Genomic DNA, 9,516 nt, shown 5'->3' on the forward strand with positions numbered 1-9,516 from the left:
GTACCAAAACAGTGAAACTGAAGTTATCTTTAACTTCAGTCAAAGAGAGAGAAAAATGTATGTCCTCTCATTTTTAATACTCTAGAGATTTAAAAATAGTATTTTATTTTTTGGTTGTAAATGGCATATACCCTCCTTGTAGAAGTTAAAATAAAATGAAATAAAGTAAAATAATAAAACAAAATAAGATAAATAAAATAAAATACCTGCCAAAACCAATTCTCAGAGCTAACTACTGCCATGACTTTTTTCTGAGTACCTTTATATGGTTGAGATTTTATATAATTCATGTAGAAGCCTTATTTTTGTACTTACTTAAAAACATTTTGCAATGTCATTAAACTTTTTCTACATTTAATTTTAATATCTTACAGAGTATCTTGACACTTCTGAATTTGTAATTTCAATTTAATAAAATGAAAAAATAAGCTAACAAAATGTACTTCCTAAGATTGCTAGGAGGCATTTAATTTGTTTACGATTGTAAATAATTCTCTGAGAAATTAATTTTGTTAGGGAACGTTAGTTTTGCCAAATTGCTTTCTAAAACCTCTGTGCATGTTCTGTACCTTCCCCACATCCCACCAAGAAAAATTAATTTATATGTTTTAAGTTCCTGGATAAGTTCATTGACAAGGTGAATTACTAATTAGCAACAGCATATTCCGGTTTGGAAAAATGTCTGTCTTCCAATTCAGTTGAGTTCATCAGGTTTCCTGTTTTAATTCCATCACTCTTTTTTCTTTCTCTTAAAGGTTCTTCCACATCAATTGTAGGGAAAATAAGATCTTGGCTTTACCTCAAGCCATCAGTTTGCACCGTCAGTCTTCTAACTTCGAGGACTTTCTTTTTTCCCTGGGTTTGCTGTTGCTGCTTTGGTTTTGGTAGTTGTTTACTGTTGGAAACATGATGATGGCTGATTTATACAATAGAAATCTTCACTGCTAGATATCATTTTTTGCTAATATTAATACAGATAGTAGCTAATTTGTACAGAGTTTTTACTATATGCAGGGGCCATGCTAAGGAATATATACATTTTTTCCCCTCCAATTTAGTTGTCACAGTAGGTAGTGTTATTTCTGATTTGTAAATGAAGAAGCTGTAACTCAGAGAGGTTGGGTGTCTTTGCAAAGTTACACAGCCACAGAACAAGATGGGATTTAAGCCAGGATTTAAGCATCGTGACATCAGAATTCATGCTCTTTCAGCATGTAGAATTTGAAACATAAATTAAGCAATTCCTATTTCAATAATGTTCTGGATGTATAAAGGGCCAAATATTGGATTTCTTAGGCTTTTATGTCTAAATTGCCCTTGGTCGTGACTTGAAACATGGATGGAAAATAGTGTCTGTTTTACTTGAATCAGGAAAGTGACTATTTCAAGTTGTTAAAGCTGCTTATCAAATCCTATGTTCCTTCTTCCCACCCGTATCAACTCTTTAAATGGTAAATACTTGTGAATCTGGTTGTTTCCTCAGTAAGCAACTAGAAAGTGAGATCTGAATATATTCATTTTAGGAAAATAATCATTGTTAATGGAGATATGGTATAAAGAGCTATAAAGCTGGTTTTATCAAGCTATGGCTTGATAAATTTGGATAAATCCCTATACCTTTCTGTCCGTCAATTTTATAGTCTGAAAAATAAGGACCATAGTAGGTTTCTCATAAATTATAAGGATTTTATGAGATAATTGATCTGAGCATGCTTTATTAAAGCATGGTGGTGGTGGTGGTGGTTTAGTCGCTAAGTTGCGTCCGACTCTTGCGACCCCGTGGACTGTAGCCTGCCAAGCTCCTCTGTCCATGGCATTCTCCAGCAAGAATACTGGAGTGAATGGCCATTTCCTTTTCCAGGGGATCTTCCTGACCCAGGTATGAATCCTGGGTCTCCTGCATTACAGGCAGATTCTTTACCAACTGAGCTATGAGGGAAGCCCTTATATAGTAACATGATAAATACCTGTCCAAAGAAGAGAGATTGTCCAGCTTTCTTATTTTGCTGAAAAGAAGGAAAATAAGCCCTAACATTTGTTCTTATATAGGGCAAGTTCTCTGACATGCTGTGTCAGTAAGCCCCACACTACTATCTGAAATGCATCCTTGATAGATGGAGAATCTGAGGCTCAGAGAGATTAAGTCAGTGCCCCTTCCCTGTTTACACATGTGCTACATAACCTGGCCAGTATTTGAAGCCATTCCTCTTTCTAGAAAAGCCATACTCTACCCCAGTGTCCCACTCTTCACTTTCTTCATCTTAAAGACACTATCTCCTGCGTTTGACCACCTTCTGATTCTGACCAGGCCATTTCCTTGGGATATATTGGAAGGCAATGCAACCACCACATTCAAGACTCATTTTCTCCTCAGCATGCATCTCTCTCCCTGGAGCTGGGTCTTCATCCCTTTCCCAGTTGTAGAAAACATTATCCTTGCTCAGTTCTCTTCTCTCTCCTGCACAAAAGCTCCCTGCCTAATGGAAAACCACAGGAGTTTAAGTTCCCATGATGTATGGGGTCTGCCTCCAAACACAAATCACCAAGTATAATTAAAGCATAATAAAACACCAGAGTCAGTCGGGGCCTAAAGGGACCTTTTCTACAATCATCACCTCCAACATTAATTCTCGAATTATGCAACCACACTTCATCTTTCTATAAGCCCAGTTCAGTATCTTAAAATAAATTAATTGTATATATGGCTTATATTTGGAATATAAATAGCTGCTGTGGGTGACAGGGCTCAAGAAAGGAGAACAGAGAAGAAATCCTTACTTTGCAAAATAACACTACATATTTGGAATATGTAGTCCAGACCCCTAGACAGTCACTGTATTCCTGTCATCATCTTTCAACAACAGCAATATTAACAACAACTTGCCATCTATACATTCATTTGTTTAACTAAAGTAAAAGTGTCCTTCACTCAGTAGTGTCTGACTCTTTGTGACCCCGTGGACTGTAGCCCACCAGGCTCCTCTGTCCTTGGAATTCTCCAAGCAAGAATACTGGAGTGGGTAGCCTTTCTCTCCTCTGGGGGATTCTCCTGACCCAGGAATTGAACTTCGGTCTCCTGCATTACAGACAGATTCTTTACTACCCGATCTATCATGCAGTCAGAGATAAATCCTGACCACCTCCTGTGCCAGGCACTGTTCTAAGTGATCAGTGAGCCAAACAGACATGATCCTTCCCTTTCGGGATTTATGTTCTAGCAGGGGAGGTAGAGTTGGACCATAAAGAAAGCTGAGCACTGAAGAATTGATGCTTTTGAACTGTGGTGTTGGAGAAGACTCTTGGGAGTCCCTTGGACAGCAAGGAGATCCATGCAGTTCATCCTAAAGGAGATCAGTCCTGAATATTCATTGGAAGGACTGATGCTGAAGCTGAAACTCCAATCCTTTGGCCACCTCATGCGAAGAACTGAGTCATTTGAAAAGACCCCGATGCTGGGAAAGATTGAAGGTAGGAGGAGAAGGGGGTGACAGAGGATGAGATGGTTGGATGACATTACTGACTTGATGGACATAAGTTTGAGTAAGCTCCGGGAGTTGGTGATGGACAGGGAAGCCTGGCGTGCTGCAGTCCATGTGGTCGCAAAGAGTCAGACATGACTGAGTGACTGAACTGAAACTTAAATCAACCAGCATGTTGAACTTGGATTTCCCAGCCTCTGAAACTGTGAGAAAGAAATTGCTATTGTTTAAGCCACCTGGGCTATGATATTTTTGTTATAGAAACCTGAACTAAGACACAGGCAGTAAAATAAGTCATTTATATTTAACTCTCAACAATTCTGCCTGTTAACACTAGCAGCTTCATTTTACAAATGAGCACAAAAAGGTTCTGAGACATGCAATGCCACAGGAGAGATGGTCAAGACGAGACAGAAGTAATAGCCAGCCCGTAGCAGAAACCCACTGCACACACTCCACACCTCACTGATTCTCATCCAGCAACTTTCCCATGCAGGTCCCCAGACACTCCCCACTCCTCACTTTCAGATTCCTCTGGATTCTGCTCTTTCAGAGCTAAGTTTAAACAGAATGTCTTGGATAGAGCCAATCGTGAACACCCTAGTTAGTACTGCGGCTTGCAACCCCCTCTTGGTTCTTTCATAGACTCTTTCATCCAATCTTTATCTATTTATTTACTGATTCATATTCTATCTGCTACACTGAATATAAGCTAAATTACTGTAAGTGATTTGTGAATATTGCCAACCTAGCACAATGCCTGGTATTTTGTGGGTGTTAAATAAATATTTATGGAAAGAGAGAGTAATGAACACCTAAAACAATATAAAAATAAACAAAAACTCATTTTTTGCTATTTTTACAAATGAAGCAAGCATGGTTCGTCACTGCCTACAGAACCAAAAGCTGTACCGTCCTTCACAGCTTGGCCAGAGTGTGTTTTTACGGGATTTTTTACAGGATATTCTGCTTTGTTCTCCCCACTAGGAGGCATCTCCATTATATCCAGGTCATCATTGATCATCAGCTACCCTCCAGGAGGCATATAATTCCTGATATGTTACTTTTCTCACTAGAATTAAGCTTCTCAGGAATAGACTCTCTGGTTTACTTCATAAATTATAAATTTACTGTAGCAAATTATGGTTTAAGTTACTAACTCAGTGAACATTAAAAAATACTTAATACATAAAAATACATAAAGAATATTACACTGAAATGTTTAGATTTATGAAGAGGAGGTTAATATTGGTTATTCATATTATTATTCCATGAGCTCACCTTTTAGTCAAGCCTTTCAGTATTATTGAAGTCACCCCAGTTTCACTCCAGAGTCCTCTGCAGTAGACACTATGATCGTTATCTTGTTTCAGAATCAGGAAAGCTGAAGTGCTGGGGTGAAGGGGAGAGGTAGAGTCACTTGTCTAAAAAGACTTACTTGGTAAGAGTTTGAGCCAAGGCCTCTGTCATAAGAGCCTGTGCATTTGAATCCAACAGGTTAGTACACATAATAGAAGGCAGCAGAGCCCCTGTTTTCCAGATGGGGAATCTGCTTGTAAGTCGTAGAGAGACTACCACAGCCCACTCTTTCCATGATATAAACTTGCTTGCCCAAGGCTTAATTTGTTCTCGGGTATGTGTGAAAATTGAGGGTTCTAGAGTTACCAATGTTACACTGAAATTTTTTCAACAAACGAAAGAACAGCTGCAATAACCTCATGCAGGTGTGTATAACAGCAAAATGCCATTGTAATGCATCCCCCTGGAAGATCCCAGTAGAACTGAGAATTGTTCAGCTAAATGGGACCATATTTTCAAAAATGAGAACACTGAAGGCCCACAGAAAGTCAGACACTCGTTACATACCACAAAGAATGGACCTTCCTCTGCCAATCCTGGAAACCCCACTTCCCTTCACTTAGTCCTGAGTTGCCTCTTCCACTCCTTGAAAGATCCAGGTTGATTGTAAATCATTAATTTGGTGCCGGGACAGACTGAGTCATCTTCTCTAAAGTGACATTAAAGAGATAGACACGTCCAAAATGTCAAGTGACCCAGCTGAAGCAGAGACCTCACTTATTTGATTATTATGATAATACTGACAGTTGTAATAATCCTTGCCACAGAACAGATGCTGGCTATTCAATAAAAATTGAATAATGTGGCACGGTTTTCTGACATTGCTGCCCTGCTTAATGGAAACAGCACGTAGGAACACAAACATACATCGTTATGTAGGTCTGGCAGAGAAATTACTGCAAATGTGGAAAATTGAACAACACATTAATATCAATGTTAGGCCTTAAAGGATCTAAGAAGTAGGAGGAAGCAGGGGGTCTGGAGTGCCCCCTACCATTCCTAGTGTGAGAACTCTCATATGAATAGACAAAAATCAGTGAAAGAATACTGGGCATGCTCCTTCTGACCATAGCTCTTGGCCACTCCAGGAGACATCTCCTGTATCATAACAGCTCATCCACCAGAGCCTCAGAGGGGAAGGCACGTCTGCAGGAAAGAATGAGTCTAAGTGGACGCAGTCGAAAGTCAATGGACCACAGGTATGGCCCATAATGGAACACTAGCAGCAGTGCTAAGATAAGGTTGCTCAAGGAACCTTACGTGACATCTAAGAGTAGAATGGGGTAGAGATTCGGAACTAGAAAATGTAATTTCTCAACCATTTTTTAAATAGCAGAGCCCAGCATCAACTATCCATAAGCCTTTTCCTAGGGGAAAGATTGAATAAGGAAAAAAATAAGGCCTCTGTCTTTAAGGATATTGCTGTGTGTAACTGGTAGGAAGAAAGATGAACAAACGCAGTGTAATGTATTTTCTTGCAATACAAAGAGAGTGTTCTTTGTATTAAGAAGGATCCTCTATTCTGCCTAAGGGAAGCAGAAAAATGTGAATAGTGGAGAAAATATGCCACTAAATTAAATATAAGTCTAAGTCAGAGGAAGGGGCATCATTTTGAGTGTGATAAAACATACTGATGGAGGTAGGAGGTCACGACGAGTTGCATGCTACAGGGGCATAAACTGAGGAGGTTATGGCTGGGGTGGAGAGTGGATTGTGAAAGTCACTCAATTGATGTTTTGCGAGTCCATGGAGGTATAGAATTCTGCAGGCCAGGATACTGGAGTGGGGGACCTTTCCCTTCTCCAGGGGATCTTCCCAACCCAGGGATTGAACCCAGGTCTCCTACACTGCAGGCAGATTCTTTACCAGCTGAACCACAAGGGAAACCCAAGAATACTGGAGTGGGTAGCCTTTCCCTTCTCCAGTGGGTCTTCCCAACCCAGGAATCAAACCGGGGTCACCTGCATTGCAGGAGGATTCTTTACCAAGTGAGCTATCATATAGTCACAAAAGGGAGACTTAATGACTCAGGAGAAAGCGAGGATCCAGGAAGCACCAGAGAGACTAGGCAAGTTTTAAAGAGGAAGTCAAAGGACAGAGAACACTTTTAATATATGCAATTTCATTTTATAGAACAAATAGTTTAAATGGGTTAAAGTGTGAAGATATGAGACTTTTTAACAGATGACACAGTTTTCATTATTTTTGGCAATAAAATCATACCATGATGGAAATATTTCAAAACATTGCTTACCATATGCTCCTTTTGTCAAATTATTTTCTTTATGGAAAAGAGATATTAATTGCTAAGATGCCTTCTTTTCCCTAAAAGAAGATGGATATGAATATAGATGGCAAAGAGGTAGAGATACAAACATATAGGTTCATACTGATATAGATTTGTAGATTTATTTAGCCATCTATCTACTTACACAGATATCCATATACCTATTAATTCCTATACATGTATGATGATAGGTGTAGAGACAAAGAGGTATAGATAAGATAGATAGATAGATAGAGATAGACAATTTTCTACAGAGAAATGGGACCAATGATAAGAGCTTTTGTGCTCTGTGTCTGTCTGGCTTTGCGTTTTGTAAAACTGCACTGGTCATAAAGTGCATGCAGGAGGCTTGCGGGTTGGGGATGGGTACAGCAGATTATTGAGATGACCCAGGCAAAACAGGCAGGAGAATCTGGAGCGAGGCTTAAGGCAGGTGGTCCAGCGACCGTTGGAAGCTTTACATGAGCAAGCATATGGTGGCTGGTTTTGACTAGGGTTTAATGAGCTCCATTGCTGCTATGAAAAATACGGTAACAGACCCACACTACCTATGGCTTATGCTGACGGTGACACAGCGCAATCTCCAAAGCTTCTCAGCATTTGAGAAATTCTCCGAAGTGCCCCTCCTCTGGGGGATACTGGAACCATGCCCAGCAGGAGACCCCAGGACTCGGGAAAGCACTGTGCTGAGGCTTCACTAGGACGTCCCTTACCTGGAAGGATTCCTGGTACAGTGTGGGGCTCTGGGATGTAATAGACCAGCCCCGGCTCTGAATCTGTCGTCTGTTAGCTCTGCCGTGATGCCGGGGGCTGTTCTGCTCTGATTCTGTCTCCCTCTCTGGCGTGCCCTGCGTGCTGCCGCAGGGTTTACGTGAACTGACGCATCGCGAGCACGTGAAGCACTCAGGACGCGCAGGCCATACCTGGCTCCCTGTGCACCTCCCTCCCTGAGTGTTACTGATAGAAGTGTGTCCATAGCCTCATCCTATGTGATCACCGAACAGAAACATAGGAGTTGCACACCCTGCACGTGGAACAGAGATTTGCTAGGCAGTCTCTAAGACTGCAAATATCCATCTTAATTAAAATAACACATTCCTGTTTATGCGAGCCTAGTACTGGACTTAACCTGAACCCCATCGTCTCAGCCCAGAGAGACAAAGTAAGCAGATACCTCTTGTCAGTCGTTCTGTAATTGCAACAAAGCTTTGATGTCAGCTTCTCAGGGTCACCTACAGTCTGCATATTAAATATGTGCATCCCAGCCATATCTTGTTTTATTGAGCCTCGCAGATAATGCATTTTTTACAAACTGAAGGTTCATGGCAACCCTGTGCTGAGCAAGTCTATTAGCACCATTTTATCAATAGCACTTGCCCATTTTGTGTCTCGGTGTCACACTTTGGTAATTCTCATATTTCAAAGCCTCCACAAGCAAAAAGATTATGACTCGCTGAAGGCTCAGACAATAGTTAGCATGTTGTTAGCAAAAAAGTATTCTTATGTCAAGTACATTGATTTTTTTTAGACATATTATGCTATCTCACATTTTAAAGACTACAGTATAAGGTAAATATGATTTATATGCACTGGGTAAACAAAAGATAAGTGTAATCCCCTTTATGACAACACTCACTTCTTTGGGGTGATCTGACAGCAAACCCGCAAGTGTCTCCAATGTCCGTCTGTAGTTGAACCATATAAATTGCCATTTGTGAGGTCAAAATAGTCAAATATTGGCAGCAGCATCTGGCTAAACCTGATGCTATCTTTGTGGTGGATTAGCAGACCATTAAAATAGAAACATTTTTAAATTAAACTAAAAATGCCCTTCCTTATTCCTGACAGTCAGTTTAGTTAGATAGATATTCAGTGCTATGAGCCAGGCATTGGCTCTTTATTGCAAACAGGAAAAAAAAAAAAAGCTTGCTTCCAAGGAATTTACAGCTTAGTGGTAGAAATAGAGTCAGACAGATGGTCTGTGGACCCTTTAAGTAGCTGGAGGTTGAATGCAGGTGGCAGTGAGGTGCCTGGGAGCAGTTTATCAAGAAAGACCCCACAAAAGGCCAGCACTGAGGCAGATTATCACGACGGTGACCATCAGCATCTCTGTGCAGTGGAAATTTGCTTTTATTTTCGGTGGGTCAGCAAACATATTTCAGAGTTTTAGTGAAATATCTCTATTTAAGTCTTTTTGGGAGAAAAAAAGTGTGCGCCTCACAGCAGAAGGCAAATAGGAGAAAGCTCTTCCCTCCTCTCCTCAAAGCAGGCACATGGCCACTGGATCTGAACTTGACAATCAGCTGCTTCACGCTCAGTTCTTACTGTTGAGCAGTCGGCGCAAGGACAGAGGGGCAAACCGCAGTCCAAGGGCGAGAGCAGAGGTAGGGG

The 9,516-nt window shown here is 40.7% G+C and overlaps 1 long non-coding RNA gene across 2 annotated transcripts; it reads right to left on the reverse strand.

The window, feature by feature from the left end:
- Positions 1–470: 470 nt before the first annotated feature.
- LOC139186793 (uncharacterized) lies at positions 471–7,954 on the reverse strand. Of its 2 annotated transcripts, XR_011570401.1 has the most exons (4): positions 7,839–7,954; positions 5,346–5,487; positions 4,761–4,871; positions 471–895 (listed from the first exon to the last, which is right to left on the reverse strand). It is a non-coding gene; the product is annotated as an uncharacterized lncRNA (long non-coding RNA). The 2 variants fall into 2 exon arrangements; XR_011570402.1 differs by lacking the exon at positions 5,346–5,487.
- Between the last annotated feature and the right edge of the window lie 1,562 nt (positions 7,955–9,516).

Source organism: Bos indicus, chromosome 14 (genome assembly GCF_029378745.1).
Source record: "Bos indicus isolate NIAB-ARS_2022 breed Sahiwal x Tharparkar chromosome 14, NIAB-ARS_B.indTharparkar_mat_pri_1.0, whole genome shotgun sequence".
Classification (NCBI taxonomy): domain Eukaryota; kingdom Metazoa; phylum Chordata; class Mammalia; order Artiodactyla; family Bovidae; genus Bos; species Bos indicus.